Source organism: Arachis hypogaea, chromosome 20 (genome assembly GCF_003086295.3).
Source record: "Arachis hypogaea cultivar Tifrunner chromosome 20, arahy.Tifrunner.gnm2.J5K5, whole genome shotgun sequence".
Lineage (NCBI taxonomy): Eukaryota > Viridiplantae > Streptophyta > Magnoliopsida > Fabales > Fabaceae > Arachis > Arachis hypogaea.
The window spans coordinates 16,868,705-16,887,731 of NC_092055.1; the positions used below are offsets into that span (position 1 = coordinate 16,868,705).

Here is a 19,027-nt window from a genome sequence, read left to right on the forward strand (position 1 = left end):
CGGCAGGGACTTAATTACAAAATCTGATATAGTATAGGGACTCAATAAAAAAAGTATAAGAACCTAATTGAAAATTCAAAATAAAACTATAGTGACCGATAGAATAGTTAAACCTTTTTTCTATAATATATATTTACCTTTTATTTAAAACATATTTATTAAATGAGATTTATATCAGATATAAAGTATACTAAGAATGTTGGCTATAGATGGAAATTGTGTAATACAATAATATTGGCTATTGGTGGACTTTACTTGTTCGTGTGGGTAGTAACGTTTTGTAACTAATGCAGAACTTTTTGTACCCATTATGTTAGGTATCCAAAAAATACTATACAATAAAAAATATCACTAATGAATCATAGTCTCTTAATAAGATCGTGGATAACACACACTGTACACTGGCACCTCTTTTCTCTTTCTAACCATTTAGGATCAATAATTTCCTTTCAAACTCAGTTTCAGTTTCTCTAAATCACATCCCAAAAACTCTTCCATCCCAATCTCCCTCATTAAACATGAAAATTCTTTACAAACAAGTAGAACCCAAAAAACTCAGAACATTAAACCTAGAAAAACATTTGAAATTCTCCCAATCCTATTCTAATAAAAAACCCAGAAAAAGGGAGAACCAAAAATTCAGAGAAAAGAATTCCGATAAATCCATAATCGGAGCATCACATAACATTTTCTTCTACTCATAGAGATATGTTATCTATTTGCATGTTCTATTCATAATGGTACAAAAGTATTTTTTTATTAGTTGGGATCTATTTGTTTAAAATTAAAATTATAGTAGAGCATTGAATTTCTCAAAACTCAAATTCTCTAATTCAGAACAAAAGGGTTTTTCATTGTTTTTATTTTAGATCCTTTTTCTTCGATTCTTTATCTCCCCCATAAACAATCTCTAGTTTCCTCTTTTTCAGTTTTAAATTCCTTCATTTTCCCCTTCTTTCGAATCTAAATCGTCGATCGCTGCTCTTCACAGAAAACCCTAACCCCCTATTTTGCGTTGCAAAATTATTGCCACGGCTAATAAGAGTTCATTCAAGATGAAACACCCTATTGGTTCTTTTAATATCCCTCTCACATATTCTTCTTTTATTGCTTATTTAATTTTTCTTAGCATGTGTTTCTTTCAATTTTGATTTCCTAGTTCATCTTTTTGGTTTATTCAAACCTAGGGTAGGGTTTCATCTTTTGATTTTAATTTTATTTTAATTATTTTTAGAATTGTGCTTCCAAGCAAACTGAGATGAAGAATATAAGGGAGAAGCGGTATTTGCTTTCATGGAGTCGCTATATTGTTGATAGATGTAAAGATGACTATTTTAACAATTTGCATTTCTATTTTGATGCTAATGAAGCATAAGTAATGAAGATTAAGTAAAAATTAACTAATAAAACTAGGAGTAGTCATTGATTTTATTGTGGTATGCTGCAAATTTAAATATACACATGGTTTGTACAAGTTTTGGAAAAAGTTTCAATAGAAATGTTAGGCTAGTTATAATAATTAGAGATGATTATATTAGTTATGCTAGTTAGATTTTTGGATGTTATATGTGTAAATTTATGGAAGTTGGTTTAATAAGTATGTGTATGTGTGTGTGTGTTGCTCATGAATAGGTATTCCTAAACAAGGATAAATTTCAGTACATTAGATGGTTAAGGATGAATTAATAAAATGTTAATTTTCAGTACCTGTTACATAATTAATAAACTAAATAAGCTAAATTAACTTGAGGTTTTGTACATTAATAATAAAAATTAATATTGAATTTCTCCTCAATTATCACTATGTGCTGATTATGATTGTCTATGTAGTAAACAGTGGTCTTTAGGTGCTCGCCATATTACGTGGCTTCAATTATGAAGCATTTAAGTTCAGAAGCAATCGGAGAGAAAATGAGGGAGGTGGAGAACATAGGCTTTGGCTGGCTAAGATATGTGTCTGAATGGGTTGTCAACCAAGATATAATGGCAGCCTTAGCATCATCATACAGACGGAATGAGAAGTCATTGATTGTTGGCACCAGAAAAATCCCGATAACAATTGAATTCAATGCACAGTATTTTGTCTACCGAACCATGGTAAGTAAACCCTCCCAGAAAATAGGAACAAAGCCAAAAATAAAATTTTATCACAGTAATCTCATTAAATATATGTTTTATATGAAATTAACCAATAAAAATTTGCGCGATGTCTATTTTTTCTGTTTGGCAGGGGCGAGATTCAAGAAACCAAAAATACTATAAGAGCACCAAATTGTTTAGAGCTTAACGGGAAAGACACATGCACAATTGAAAAATGATGTTACCATATGCTCCATGGAGACCAACGACGATAGAATTATGTTCCGAAGACACTTCATCATGCTAGTATTAAAGTATTTTTTCTTTCCCTCGCCAAAGGCTACCATTTCAGACATATATGTGTTGTGATTGATGTATCAAACCTAAGGTAGATCTATTGGGCCAGGTATATTTACGATGAGCTCATTGCGAGGGTTGAGAGGTTGGAAAGAAGACAATGGATGGTTGTATGTTTAAGGTGCTAGTGAGCCGTAGATCTCTAATCTTTGAATTGTTGTCTGTTAGTTTATAATATATTTTGATGATATTAACTACTATAACTTTCAGATAATATATCTCCATACTAATAAGAAAGGAGATTTAGAAAGATACAATGAGAGAAAATTGTGGATTAGAGACTGGACGCTTGCAGATCTGAAGACGATGGATGAAGAGGAAAGCATGTGGCATTCGGTGAGGCATAGAATAAATATACAATTTTTTAATAGTGATAATTATGAAAGATATGTTCACGTGATCACCTCTTTTACGCTCCACCGAAAATAAAGATTATATTTTGTCCACTGTAAGGTCTTCAAAAATTTATTGGGATGAAGTTTGCTCCATCAGGAAAGTGCAATCATGTATCAAATAGAGGATGCATGGGGGGAATACAAGGTGTAAGAAGAGGACATGTAAGGAAACGCCCACGAGGATGAGACTATGACCGACACACCTGCTGGACATGCATTAGCTGGTAATTTTGATGAAGGTCCTTTAGAGAAAAGGCAAGTTCATGATTTTCTAGCATTAGTACGAGTTCGAATGGTTAATATTCCATTCTTCTTTTTTATTCGCCTTTAATGGTTTGATTATAAATTGATACTAAATTTTGAAATTTATATGCAGAATAAGTACGTGTTTCTCTTTGTTTTTTTTAATTTGGATGTTATGTATACCTAACACAGGATGTTATCTGTGTAACCTTATGCACGTTAAATGTTTGAAGTTGCGGGTGTTACTCTTCCTCCTTTACTTTAGTCTGAACCAAAAATCTTTGGAAAAACTTTTGAATTAAAATCCTGAATACATTTGAGAGTATTAGCTTTACTTGATCAGATTAGAATTGTGTTAGGACTTTTTTTATCTCTCATTTTTAGTCAAACTCAAATTAATTTAAACAAAGAGCGAAGTAGAGATGCCAAGAAAGGATGCGTTGTGCGGAATACAATGTGTAAGAAGAAGACATGTAAGAAAACTCCCACGGGAGATGATGTAAGACTTAGAAATTTCAGAAGATCTTATTAAGAGCTAATTTAGATTCATTTATCATTAAGTATTTTAATCTCTGAAATTATTTTATTAAAGATAATTAAAAAAATTTTTGATTAATTGAGTTTAAAACAATTTAAGGTTTTATCTGATTTTATAATTATTGAATTATTTTCTATATTTAAAATTATACAGTTTAGCAAATGTAAAATAATAAGAATTTTATATGATTTGATTTAAATAAATTAGATTTTGGAATTTAATGCTTTGATTTTTATAAACAAAGAAAATTAATTAATAGAATACTTAATTAAAAGTCAATTATCGAATGGATAAATAAATAATATTTTTAATATAATTTTAAGGGATTAAATTAAATTTTTAATTAATACTCTATACCCCCTAATTTTATTAAAATTATCTAAACCACCATATCCTAACCCTAATTCACCACCACCACCCCCCTCTCCCCTTATGCTTCAGCCTTCAGGAAAACAAAAGAAAAGACACTACAAGAGAGTACGGACATTGCGGCGGTTTTCTTTATTATTAGCCGCAAAATCAAATTCTGGCGGTTGAGTAAACCACCCTGGATAGTGGCGCGGGCAATAGTTTTAGCGGTGGTTTCCAGCAACCGCTGGTATAACCGCCGCTGAATGGTATGAGTTATTTGCGGCGGTTTTAAACCGCCGCTATTTGAAAAACTGATTTTAAAAAAAAAGGCTGTGGCGGTCAAGAACCACCGCAATTCAGCATACATTTTTTTAACTTTGAGTAGCAGAGGTTTATAACCCCCACAATCTTCACTGTTATATTAAAAAAATTATTTCTCCACAAAGCTACCTAATTTTTTCTATAACTAGCCAAAAAAACAAATTTTCATATTCCTTCAGCGTCTCCTAAAGAAGAATACAACAATAATAACCCACTCAAATTCATAAGATAAATCAAACAATCTTCAGCCAACTAATATCAACTGAAACACAAATAGAGAAATTTGATAACCAAGTTAACAACTTTTACAAGCCAACTAATATCTCTTTGTAGGCATTACAACAACAAACCTTTGCAACTTCTAATCTTCCAAGTTGTATTGCTAGTTCAAATCTGTAATCAAGGTCAGTAGCTACTTCAAGAGCATCCTCTATCATCTCCCGTGATTCCAAGAATCGAGCCACACTACAAAAAATTTGACATTTAAAATAAACAATATGGCCTACTAAAAGAAGAAAAAAAAAGTCAAGATGCAAGGCAAACTATGCATTAATATCATACAAACATCACAAGAAAATATAATGACGGACAAGAAGTCTCCAGAGATTATAAGTTAAATGCAACAATTACTTGGACAAGATTATTTGTTTCTGCACCCCAGCGGTTTGAACCCCCAACTAATAGGATCATGCCAAAATTTTTTGGGAATAAACAGAGAGAAACTCACAGGAAATGTAACATATAATTGCATTAAAATTATCTAGACATGCATTTGAAGTATAATTCTGCAACCAAAACCACTTTATAAGGCCCTATTATGCAAGACCAATATCCAACCACTGCCAACTTATTTCAGTCCCCATAAATTACTGCATAATAAATTAGCAGAGAATAATATTATAAAATTGATCATTATCTCATTGGAATCCTAAGTGAAAATATCTCATGAATAACAATGGAAGGAAAACCAAACATAGTAAAGAAATACCAAGAAAGTGCAACTCTTAGGCATATTCAAGCAACAATTCATTTTTTCAAACACCAATAAAACATAATTGACTGCAAGGATTCAATAAAACATAACTAATAAATAAAAAAATAGAACAAAAAAGTTACACTCACTGTAGCTATAGCCTTCTCATTCTTCAAATGCCGCTGGATGGTTTCCATTATATGATTAGCATGTGAGCACAACTTGGAATAAAATTTGTAGACAACCATGTTATAAATTAATATTAATAAATTGTATAACTTGGATTAAAAATCTAAAGAAGTATATAAAACTTATAACAAGAACAAATAAATTCAAATTAACAGCTCATGCTAATGCTATTCATGAACTGGCACAGACCTGCCGTTTTCTTTCATCCAATTTCACACTACCATCAATCCTACAAACTTCAAAGCCCTTCTCACTCAAATAGTAATCCAGTATGTCTAACACTTTGGTCCACTGACTAAATATCAAAACCTGAAAGCAATTGAAAAACACAAATAATAACCATAACAGCTTGGAGAAAATAAAATAATGTATTGAGAAACAATCACATAATTGATGAACATACTTTGTGTTTCCTTGCAAATAACCTTTCCAACAGCCGTTCAAGCAAACGAAATTTTTCACATTGTTCAACTATCTCATTTATAGGAGGATAAAGCCCTAAGAAAGAAAAACACAACTTAGTTGTGAACCATAAAGCACCAAACCAATAGAACCTCTAATAGCATGGTACTTACATGAACCATCAAAGGCATACTCTAAGAGGTCAGGAAGGTTACAAACTTTCCTAAGTTGAATAACCAAATTACTAAGCGACTTTATTCCACATCCAGATGTAAAGCAATACAATACCAAATTGTATTAGTATATTTCACTTTAGTCCTGTGTGATTGCAGATACAACATAAGACTTTTAAACTGTACCAAATTGAGAACTAAAACAAAAAAGAAAACTGAACAAAATTGCAATCCAAATTTGCAGCTGTGTTGTGCGTTGTTCTCTCTCAAATTTCTCATGTATGTAACTATATATGGAGCACACTCCTAATTGACGACAAATAGCTCCAATTTTTAGAAAATAATGTTAGTACCAACATAAATTAACAACTTCAAGATATAGATCAATTTAGTATCTAATTTTTAATTTTCAATTAGGCAAACACTAGCACACTTACACAACTTTGAATAATGTAAAATTTCAACAATTTTAGTTCTATAAAATTAACAACAAACCTAAAAAACTAACAATAAAAAAAGTCAACAGCAACAAAATAAATAACAGTCCAGAGACAGAACAAATTTTTAGGTGACGTGAAAATTTACCAAGAATATATACAGCAGTCAGTAGCAGCAACAACCTATCAAAACAGAAACATCAGCAGCAACATTAAGCAACTAAACCCTAAATAGCCGACACAATATTCACAACAAAATATACCATGTCTAATTATCCCTAGGTGCCAAATACAAATAAATCAGCAAGGGATGAGAAATTAAATACATAGTAAATAGAATAAAAGAAGGTTATCATAGAGTATAAACGTATTTGATGTTTTCAGATTAGGGATTTGGCGCACTGTAGAGGAGGAAGCAGGGGTTTCGCGTACCATGGAGGAGGAAGCAGGGGTTTCGCACACCGTGGAGGAGAGGCAAAAGGTCGACGCCAGGAAGAGAAGGGAGTAGGGGTTTCACGCACTGTGGAGGAGAGGCAAAACGTCGACACCGGAGAGAGGAGGATGGCTGGGCAGCAGTAGCACACGGTGGAGCAGCAACGTTAGGGCTTCGCGGCGCTACCAATCTCAGTTCGCCGGTTTCTGTAGCTTTGGGGAAATTATTAGTTATAACTTATAAGATAAAAAAGAGATAGAATAAATGAATTATGATAAAGATCCTGATTAGCGGCACATGAAAATCAATTGCTGGTATTCCTGAAATTTACAGCGGTTGGGTAAAAGGCTGGAAATTTTTTGCCGCTATTCTGTGCCTCTCTTGTAGTGAGAAAGGGAAGAAAGAAATGGGGAAAAGCGATCAGGGAAGGGAAGAGAGTGATATCTGAGAGGGAGAGAAGGAAGAAGACGCACCAGCGATGGTGGGCCTACTCCCCGCCGTTGCTGGGCTTGCCAGGTCGCCATCGCGCCACTGTCTCACCGCCGCTGTTGTTGGGTTGCCTCGCTGTCATCAGGGAGCAGAGAGCGTGCGCAAGGAAGGAGAAGCTCCTGCCCTCGCATCCGTCGTCGCCTCCGCGGGTCCCTGTCGCCGCCGTTGATGGGTGGCGGAAGTCGGCCAATTAAGAAATCAATATAGAAATACGTTGCGAGTATAGTTCTTAACTAGCTAAAATCCGTTCATCAATTTAGAAAGGTTGTCACAAAAATTAGAATAAAAATACTGGGAGTATAAATCCCAGGTCGTCTCCCAACGAGTTGACAAAAAGGGTTCTATCTTATTAATCAGGAGTTTTCCGAGAATTTTGAGAGTTGAATGACAGAAAATAAATAATTATAAATTAAAAGAGAATTATATATTCTAATTAAAAAGCCTTGACTAGGGGAATGATTAATTGGAAGTTCTATTCTTGTTGGAATTCTCTCAAGTGTAGTATAAAGAGGTTGTTATTTTCACTTAGTTAACCCTTACTAAATAAAGGAAAGTCAAGTGATTAAGCTAACTCTTATTCGCAAATTCTAGTCCTCTCCCTTGGGAAGGTCTAGCGTTAGTAAATACAGAATTAGCCAACAACTTCTAATTTAACTAATCACTTGAGCATTCCAACTCAAGTGTCTCCTCTTAATCAACCCCCATGTCAAGTTGGGAGTCTACTCCATTAATATGGATACCATCTTCGTTGTTGGGAGTAGGGAATAGAAAAGAGACATGATAGACAATAACTACAAATTAATTAAAAATAAAAGTAATCCTTTGCATTAATAAATTCTAAAAAAATCCAATTGTAACTCTAAACAAGAATTAAGAATATGAAATAATAAAGGGATAAGGAAACAAACTAGAATAATGACTTCAACGAAGGCAATGACTCTTCAATATCCAAAGCAAAAGTATAAAACTAAGAATATGTGAATGTAAAAGAAAACCTAGAGGAAGAGTAATTTTCTCTCTAGATTCAGATCTCAAAACTAAAACTATGCTAATGAGAATGTGTGTTGAGTCTCTGCATGTTCCCTGGCTCTAGTCTGTGTTTTTGGGCCGGAAACTGCATCAAAACTTGAACTGAAATTGCCCTCAGCGTTTTCTGTTATTTCTGCAGATCACGCATGTCACGCGTACGCGTCAGTCATGCGTACGCGTCGCTGGTCGTCTTGGCGTGTCACGCGTACGCGTCAAGCACGCGCACACATCATCTAGCAGAACTTCAATCAACGCGTACGCGTCAGTTACGCACACGCGTCGCTGCGAATTTCTCCATGTCGCGTGCACGTGTGAGCCATGCGTGCGCGTCGATGCTCGCTGGTTATCTCCTTAGTTTCTTGTGTTCCTTCCATTTTTGCAAGCTTCCTCTCCATTCTCTAAGTCATTCCTGCCCTATAAAGTCTGAAACACTTAACACACGGATCACGGCATTAAATGGTATAAAGGAGAATTAAAATACACAAATTAAAGACTCTAGGAAGCAAGTTTTCAACCATAGAATAACACTAGGAAGGAATTGTCAAAATCATGCAAATCATATGAATGAGTGGGTAAGGACTTGATAAAAACCACTCAATTGAGCACAAGATAAACCATAAAATAGTGGTTTATCAGCCGTCCTCCTCGCCTCGAAGCTAGGGCTGCCATCATCATCATCACAGACTGCTGCTGCTCGTATCGTCGCCGTCGCCTGTGAGTCCGTCGCCGTAAAGCAGAGCCACAGATAGAGAGAGGATCCGCGAGTGAGGAGAGAACCTGGAAGAGAGGGCTGCGACCAGTCCAGCCACCGCGCCCGGTCGCCGTTCGACTCACCGGCGCCGTCTTCATCTGAACCGCCGCCAGATCCGCCGCTGCCGAACCTCCTGGGTGTGCCTCTGCCGCCAGAGAATGCCGCTGCATCGCCGGGATCCACTACCGATAAGGGTCTTGTTATTAGATTTTGTCCTTTTTGAATTCTGCAAATACTATAGTCACTGCATGTTGCTGCAGCCGCTGTATGGGTTGCGTAGAGGGAGGAGGAGCCGCTGAATGTCATCGCACTTTGCCTCTGCCCCCTCTGCCACAGGAAACAGCCGCTGAGTTCTCTGTATTGGTAAGCGTTTCCGATTTGAAAAGCCTTTTGTCGCTGTTCTGTAAACTTATGCTGAGATATTACAGTGTTGTCTGTCATAGGGTTGTGTATCCATGCTTGTATTTCGTGCTCAGAGTTTGCGGCTGCCTCGTTTTGTCATTACAATAAGTATTTATGTTTCAAAAATTTTCGCGTTAGTGTTCTGTGACATATATTAAAGCCTTTGCGATATTAATTTTCTTAGGATTTAGTAACCGAGGTTGCATGTTGTGATTTAGAGCTGTTTATGTTGTTGCGAAAGTGTGCGGGGCTGTGATTTGAAGCTGCCGTGGATTTTACGTCGGGAGGAAAGAAATTCTGTGAGGTGTTTGAGTTGTGGTTTCAACATGTCGAGGTGGGGGTTTTCTTAAAATTTATTTTATACAGAGTTATTATAAATAGATATTGATGCAAAAAAAATATACTTCTGTGATTATGTTTGTCTTATGGATGTGGTTGTTTGATTGCTTGAGTGGTGTACGGTTGTTGATAAGAAATGGGTTTGAAAAGTTATTTACTTGGTTATTATAAAAAGTAGTTTTTCTTGGTTTTGGAGTTAATTCGGTAATGTAAATGAATCGACTTTGGAAATGATTTGGGATATGAAAATAAATTGATTCTGGAAGCAGTTTGATTTTGAGTTAGTCTAATTTTATAAATGATTTAATATTTGAGTTGGTTTGATTTTAAAAAGTTTTATTATTGGAATTGGTTCGATTTGAAAATAATTTGATATTGGAACTGGTTGAATTTTGGAAAATGATTGAGATTTGGAAATGGTTGAGAAAGGGTTTGAGGAATGTTTGGATGGGACCCGAAAAGGGTGGCAGAGTCCGAGTTTTAGAGGAGATGCTGCCAAAATTTTATAAAATTGGAAGTTTCATCTTAAAGTAATTATTTAAAAAGATTTAGTTTTTAAACATTATATATTTTAAGATTGAATTATTTAGAAAAGAAAGAATTATGTTTTGGATTGGGATTGTTGATTAATAGAATGGAAAGAATGATGATGAGGATTGACTTTGAAATATGATTTTTAAATGAATTTGGAAATGAGATATGGATTGACGAATGATGATGATATTGAGAATGGCTTAGATATTGATGAATGATGAATGAATTATTCATATGGCTTATGAATTTGAATTATCTGAGACACGAGTTTTCCTGGGTAGACGCAGTGGCTTGTCACCACTTGCTCCAGGTTGAGACTCGATACTCTGTTGACCCTACGACATAAGGTTGACCGGACACTTCTAAATTCCTGGGAATGGTACCCCCATTCAGTGATTTGATATATATATATATATATATATATATATATATATATATATATATATATATATATATGAGAAAAAGCTATGCATGGACTCATGGGATGCGCGTCGGGGGACAGTCCAAAGGTTTAGCAAACTAGACTTGTCGGGTTGGCTGTATAACCAACAGATGAGCTCATTAGCCATAGGACAGGCATGCATCATATGCATTTGTATGCTTTGCTTGGGTTTGAATTTGTTTTGGTTTGCCTAATTGTTAAACTGTTATTAACTGTTACCTGAACTATTTGCTCTAACTGCTACCTAAACATGTGTTTTCCTTGTCTGTTTTGCATGTGGTTGTCCTGGTGTGCTACATTTGAGAATGAGATTTGGTACTGAATTGATGATTGTGTTGATTGATTGCGTGGTTGGTTTCTGAATAAGATTTTCTTATAAGAAAAGAAAGATTTTGGATTTCTGGATATTTAAGTATTGATTTTTGGATAACTAGTTGTTAGTTTTTAAAAGATTCAACGGACGAACAATAATCACTGAGCTTAAAAAAATAGATTTCTCTTAAATATCTTATTATGACAATTCTGAAACTCTGTGGTCAGACCGTGTGGTTAGGTTCTCACCCCCCTACAGCTTTATCTTTTTAGGAGACAGATGAAAAAGCTCACGAAGGGTTGTATTACGTTTTGATTAGTCGATAATGCTATTTAGTTTTTATTTACTTACCACTCGCCATCAATATTATATTTTGTAAGAGGGATAGGAGTTGTATAATTTGTATATATATATGTATAGGTTACTTGAGTAAGAAGTTTTGTACATGTATATACTTGTTCTGTTTTATTTAAAAAGTATTCTTTTTCCGGTTTTCAAAAAGAACAGTGATACGATTTTGAGTGAAAGGCTCCTATTTTATTATTAAGTATATGAAGTCATCATAATACTTCTTGCTATCAGAGTAGTGCATCTGGAAGCGTGACATTCTGATAGTGAGGGTGTTACAGATGAGATTATTCCCGACACACCTATTGGAAAGGTAGCAGATGATAATTTTCACGAATGACCATCAGAGAAAAGGCAGGTTAATTGCATTTACTCTTAATATGAATTCAATAGCTAATATTCTTCCTTATGATTTGCATTTAAAGAAAATTGTTTGATACTGAATTGATATAAAATATTGATATTTATAGTAAAAATAGTACTTTTTACTTCTGATTTTTTCCTAAGCTTTGGGTGTTATGTGTATTCAACAAATGATGTTATCTATTTAACCTTATGAATGTTATTCTTCCGCTTTTACTTTAGGTACGCGCTAAAACCTTTTTGGAAAGACATGCTACCTGATAAACTAAAGTATAAAAGACATGCACGAGAACATGCAATAGGGACTAACTTAAAACAACTTAAGGGATAATTAATATGCAAGAATTTTGGAGAACTTGCAATGGTATTGTGTGTTGCATCAGAAGAACCCATTCATGTTAAATTTTCAATCCTATCATTCTCGCTTGGCATCACTCAGATACACGTACCAGACTCACCACCCGAATCTCCGATAATAAATGAACCAAACATGATGTCGGAACCCAAAACAACAAAAAATATAAGAAAATCAGAAGATGTGGTGAAAACACCAACGCCATCAGAGAGTGTTGTAAGGCTTACAGGTGATAACATAAATAGGATATACAGGTGGGTGACAGATCAGAGGGCTGCACAGCATACCACGCTTGCATGGATTCAGAATGATGATTATGTTAAGTTGCAGCAAGCGGACCTACAATTATTGGGCTGGCGGAGAAGAGTAAGCAATATGGTAAGACCGAACAAACAGGCGTCAAAATTTGATGAATATGTGTTGTGCGTTACGGTGCTATAAAATGCATTATTCTATTCTATTCAGGTGGTTGATTACTATTGTGCCATGTTTAATGCTTCGAGCATCGCAAGGTTTTGCACGAATTTTTTCTGTCTTTTGCCGAGATTAATGGTTAGTGCAAACTGTTCTTAACCAATTAATATTAATTAATCCCCAAAATTGCCTCAGTAAAAAAAAATTTTGATAATATACTAAAACTTTAATTATGAACTATCACTCTTCATTTGCACTGTATCACATTTTTAATTTGGGTATAATAAGAATGTTATTTGGATATTTTGATGATCTTTGGTTGTTACTTACTAAGTGTAATTAGTCTGTTTAACATAACTACCATGAACAAGTGTGTGGCTCACTAGTCTTATGCAGATATTATTTTAGGTGTTTAAATCATCAGAAAGTGGGTTTGCAAGGGATAATATTGACTGATAAAAATATTAAACGATGTGTGAGTACGAAAAGGGATTCATTCCTGTTCTTAGTCGGGTCACAAGTCACGGAAAACACTAGTTTGATGAGGAAAAGGCAAAAGAAATGGACTATGTAATTAGTTCCTTAACAACTATACACAGAATCTTCTTATCTTTATAAGCATTTGATCCAAAAACATTATATGCTAACATGTTTTTTCAACAATGAAGTGGTTTGTTCCAGTATGTCAAAATGATCACTGGTGGCTATATGTGCTATATTGGCAAACCAATAACTATGAGTGTTAGACTCCATACACAATGGGCCAGACTCGAGCGGTGAAAGAAAATAGATAAATATGTTGTAAGTGAAATAGAAGTGATGCTGAATTTTTCATAGGTGTTACTTGCTACTTTTATTATATATTTTTTTAATTTTCTTCCCTTTTTTTCTATTTGGCTTGTCATAGGGAATTCTTCTCCAGGAATTCGCTGCGGCTATAGATGAGAGTATAGTTATCAGAACCGAGCCAGAGTGGCCGGTTCGATCAGAAAACCAGTGAATTGGTGGTCTGACCGGTTCGATTAGTAGATTGGACTGGACTTGCAGACTGGCCGATTCGATCAGAAAACCAGTTCCTGGCCGATTCGATCAGAAAACCAGTGAACTGGTGGTCTGACCAGTTCAATTGGTAGATTGGACCGGACTTGCATTTTAATCGGTCAACGATAGTCAAACCTGTTGAAAATCGATTGGTTCACGCTTCAGGCTGCAGTTGATGGGAAGCATGCATGCAGTGCACTTTCCTTGCCACTGCGCTACTTTATTTCTTAATAATAAGTGACAAAAAAGAAATATATAATAAACCCTGAATGAATTTTTTTTTTCTTTTAAGCATGGATTGACATGAATACCAAACAAGTAACAACAAAGTGATATATAAATATATTGATATTGATTGTGTTATCTTTTGTTTTCTCACTTATTCATTTAAATTGGGAAAGTATTTTGTACTAGTGACTAATTTATTATCTCTTTTTGTACCATAAATTATATCTAAGGATTGATAATTTGATATTTGATTGTTATTAATATATTTTTGAAAATATGCATTTAACTTTTAGTTTTAATTTTATTTTTATAATTTTATATTTTTATCTAATTATGACCGGGTCAACCAGGTAAATCAGTGACTCACCGGTTGAACCAGTAATCCAGTGACTCAGTTGTATGACCGGGTCAATTACCGGTTTGATTCTGATAACTATGGATGAGAGTGCAGTATTCACAGGGGAGGGACTATGGTGAAATGGGTAAGTGGGCTCGAGAGAAAAAATAAAAAAAAGTAAAAAGAAAAAATAGAAGCAAAATTTTAATCTATTGACACATCTTTCTGTTGTTTGTGTTGGATAGGTAGGATTGTGGTGTATATATTATAAAATAGGTGGAAATGTGGGATCTAAAAAGCATGGCAGAGGAAGAATCAAACATGCCTATTTGGAAGACGATTAGTGTAATTCAAAACATATGCGATGCTTATTTTCTTATTTAATATCTAATTCTTTTTTTATATATTTTATTTATAATGGCTGAATTTATATTTGATTCTGTAATGTATTTATATTATCACAGGCCCAGTTGCAACAAATTCGAAAGGAATTGATAATCGACATATTATTTTGCAAAAACAATATCTCTAGGAGTGTGCTAGAGGGTGTATTCAATGTGTCGTGTCGTCAAATAGATGATAGGGGCAAAAAAAAGAATTCTAAAAACCCTGAGATGAATCTGAAGACGAAATCACTTATTAGAAGGAAGGAAAGAGCATGAAAAACTAAACGGAACTATAAACAATAACTTTGGATATGTGTGAGTGTCTATGTAGATTTACTGTTAATATGATTTCAGGATTTTATGGATGTTATTAAAAAATGCTTATGGATGTTAATGGATTAAAAAAAAAATACACTTTTTTGATAAGTTAACCACACTTGACCGTTAAACATTATTGCTATTCTTATAATTACAATTTCTTTAGTGTGTATATATATATATGCGAGTAATCAAATTCCTAGGAGTATCCTATGCTATAGTTTAACTCTTTTTTAGTTGCAAACTCTTAAAATTAGTTTAAGACGTTTGTTTTAAAAGAGTCTCATGCATGTAAAAAGTAAAAATATTATATCCTTTTTAGTTTTAAAAGTTTGAATAGATAGATATTTTTTTAATTACAGATGTTATGTAGCTGAAGTAATGCACGTTATCAATATATAAAAGTGAATATTATATATAATAAATTATAGATCTTTCTTTTTTGTACGAGCTAATTTTTCCTTTAATTTTAAACTTTATTTAATACACTAATTTATCATCATGATCAAATTATCAATTGAACATTTTCTATTCAATGTTAACTATATTTTGATTTATTTACAATAACACTGATTAACAAACTTTTTAAATAGTAAAAAGAAATAATAAAGGTACAAAAGAATAAAATAAACAAAAAGTTCTATTTTATTGGTATTATTATATTGTATTTAATAATAATATATAAAATATCTACAACTAACCCACTAAACTTCCAATACTATAGAGGTATTAAAATCAAATGTCATAATCTGTAAGCCAAGTATGACAACTCAAATAAATACGAAAAATGACCAAATTACAAAGCAGTAAGTTACCAAAATTTAAAACTTATTTATTTAGTATTGTTAAACTTTGAGCCCACCAAAGATGCTTCCTGTGAAAAAATAAAACAAGTCATTAATGTGTGAATAAACGGACATGACATTAACATTATAAAAATAACAAATACCATGAGAAAATATACATGATTGTTTGACATTACGAAATGAATTCAATTGTGATGTGAAATAACCAGAGTGCATAGCTAAATTGTTTGTAATTTCTAAAACAGATGATTGTGTTTTTTTTTTTTTTTGGCTCGAAGATGCCACATTGATGGAAGATGGTTGTTAAGTATCATTAGGTTCCTGAACACATAAATTAAAATGAAAATAACATCCTAAATTAACATTCGATCGATACAATAAAGAAGGCAAATCACATGAAAATGGATAGATCGCATATTTATCTTGTAACACTTTAATATACAGAGTTTTACGCTTAAGCCGTAAAACAGAGATAGTGTGGTATTACGACCTCTAAGCTAAAACATACATACATAATATAATTGAAGGAATATAATATTTGAGGAGTCTTGAAAGTTGGTTAAAGTAAAGTCGTGAAAATAAAAACGCAACGCTCAAGATAACGTTTACTTGCGTACGAAGAAAGCACATATATATATATATAGATAATAAGAGTGGAGAGTCAAGGATACCAAATATTCAAGCTCCAAGCTCAACCTGTGAAGCTAAGGCTGGCCAGAGAATATTTATATACATACATATAATCCTATATCTAAAGAACTCAAAATAAACCCTAGTTCTCCATCAAAAGCCTCTATGGGGTATAGCAACAAAACATAACATGGGAGAAGTCTATACATATATATACATATACATAAAACACCCCAAAAAGTAATATCCCACTCCGCTGCGACAGAAATTCCAAACGCTTAACGAGATGCCTCTGGACCTGCATTTGAAAAACACAAATATCCGTATGGAATGAGAACCGAGAGTTCTCAGCATGGTAAATGTGCCACATACATAAGATATAAGGTCCCGAAAAAGCCAGAGGTAATCCTAGAACTCCGACACTCAGATTGTAAACTTAAAACTATACTTTTCAACCATAAATAAGGTAGGTTAGCTAAGGGTCCTAAAATTATAACTCAAACTTAACTTGATCTTTTTACCTTCTCACATTTCTGCACTTCTCATACATAATTCATCACACTTCAGGCTTCCTTCACTTCCAAGTTACCTCCACTTTCTTGTTCAACCCCTTTCACTATCATTACAACTCAATTATATGGTCTTAGAGAGCAAAAATAGAGGTTTAGAGGTTCAAAATCATGTTTAAAATTACAAAACTCAAGTTGCTGAAAAACAGGCCCCCGCGTACGCAAACCATGTCCTGCATATGCGGAAGTTTGATTTTTCCTAACTCGCATATGCAAGTCTCCTTGGCCCGAATGGTTTGCTCACGTCGCGTGCATGTGCCCGCGTATGCGGCATACAAAATTTTCCCATCTCGTGTACGTGCGCCATCAAATCCGAATGGAATGCCCGCACCGCGTGTGTACTTGCATACGCGAGTTCTGCAGGATGACAAAATTTGGTTAAGTGCTGCAGAATCTACCTTTACACACCAAACTTCCAACGGGCATAACTTTTTCGTTTGAAATCATTTTTAATCCGTTCTTTGAATAGCGTAAACTTCACAGACCCAATTTTTGAATGAAATAAGTTTAAAAAGTTTTGGGGGTCCGGAAGCTAAGTTATGGCTCGCCAAAGTTTGGTCAAAAATCAGTTTTTCACAAAAAAAATCTCAAACCTCTATTTTCACCAAATCACAATTTCCTACCAATCTTTGACAACTCTACACAGCACTAACACATACCAAACCATGCCTCAACATTTCATTTTCATATCATGATGTCCCATTCCACAAAATCTTCAAGTCCCAATTCAACAGTTACATTCAATACACATTATTCCTCAATATACCAACAATAATAATTCATGTTCATTAATCTCACTGCAACATCAATCATCAATGTATCATTATAGTTCATTAAATCCATCACCTCATCAATCATACACCACATTCATACGTTTCACCAACATACCAAATATCCATATCAATCTAACCCATAATGCATTAACTAAAATCACTAAATAGGCATCAAATACACAATTCATCTTATCCTAGGTCATCTAGCCCAAGTTTTCACGGCACATTACATATTATATACGAGAAACTAAAATCATTCCTTGGCCGATTTCTTCCCTAAGCCAAAGACACCTCATATTGGCACAAAACTCAGCCCCAAGGTTCTCAACCTCCAAGATTCTAGCACCCAAAGCTCCACCAAGTCCAATCTCCTCAAAGGTGTTCCAAATTTACATATACACTTCCTAATACATATTTTTACATCCATATATAAAATTTTAATACTCAACCATAAATAATCAAGGAATTCACTAGGGTTTGAGAATCCTTACCTTACCCGTGCCTTAATCGAACAAAAACCTGCAAAATTCTCAAGCTAATTTGAGCCTAAACACCAAGACATCAAGTTTTAATAACCAAACTCTCAATTTCAAAAATTAAGGGAAAATGAGAGGATGAGATGAAGTGTGCGGTGATTAGAGCTCGGAGTTGTGAGAGCTCAACGCAGTAGACGTGTGACCGCAAACAGTGTGGCGATCAGAGCTCGGAGTTGTGAGATATGCGAAATTTAGTGATGGGTTATGGTTAAAGTTCTTCCTTCTTCTTCCATGGACGCTTAGTGTGTTTCATTATGTTGGAGGGAGAGAAGAGCTGATGCTCATGTGTTTAAGTAAGTTGGGTTGGACCTTGGGCCCGGTTTGGACTCGATTCGTCCGGTTTGGCCCGTTCGGCCTAATTTTGGGCCAAAACCTTTAAAAGTAGTGTCGAAATTCATGTTCTAATTAATTCTACCTCATTAAACTATAAAATTATATTTTCTAATTTCTTTGATTAATAATTAATTGATTGGCTAATTATTTGTTAATTATGCAGGGTTTACATCCTACCCACCTAAATAAGAACTTTGCCCACAAAATTCAAATTTAGTTACCTGAGAACAAGTGTGGATAGTCCTTCCGCATTTCAGATTCAAGTTCCCACGTGTGTTCTTCGATTCCAGTGCAACTCCAAGCGACTTTAATCAATGAAACCTCTTTCCCGCGCAATCGTTTGATGTTGGTATCGTCAATTATAACCGGAATTACTTGAAGTGTCAAATCTTCTCGTACT

At 34.3% G+C, this 19,027-nt stretch overlaps 2 long non-coding RNA genes across 6 annotated transcripts; one reads left to right on the forward strand and one right to left on the reverse strand.

Moving 5' to 3' along the window:
* The first annotated feature begins 457 nt into the window (after positions 1-457).
* LOC112784804 (uncharacterized) lies at positions 458-3,306 on the forward strand. 2 transcript variants are annotated; one of them, XR_003194059.3, is made up of 6 exons: positions 458-1,319; positions 1,831-2,097; positions 2,231-2,393; positions 2,486-2,557; positions 2,647-2,772; positions 2,890-3,306. It is a non-coding gene; the product is annotated as an uncharacterized lncRNA (long non-coding RNA). The 2 variants fall into 2 exon arrangements; XR_003194058.2 differs by lacking the exon at positions 458-1,319 and having other exon boundaries at positions 2,472-2,557.
* Positions 3,307-4,430: 1,124 nt separating this feature from the next.
* Positions 4,431-7,611, reverse strand: LOC112785290 (uncharacterized). 4 transcript variants are annotated; one of them, XR_011878918.1, is made up of 7 exons: positions 7,365-7,611; positions 6,891-7,097; positions 6,607-6,641; positions 5,850-5,944; positions 5,636-5,755; positions 5,407-5,439; positions 4,431-4,749 (listed from the first exon to the last, which is right to left on the reverse strand). It is a non-coding gene; the product is annotated as an uncharacterized lncRNA (long non-coding RNA). The 4 variants fall into 4 exon arrangements; XR_011878919.1 differs by lacking the exon at positions 7,365-7,611 and adding an exon at positions 6,022-6,166 and having other exon boundaries at positions 5,407-5,478; positions 6,891-7,315; XR_011878920.1 differs by lacking the exon at positions 5,850-5,944 and having other exon boundaries at positions 5,407-5,478; positions 7,365-7,608.
* Between the last annotated feature and the right edge of the window lie 11,416 nt (positions 7,612-19,027).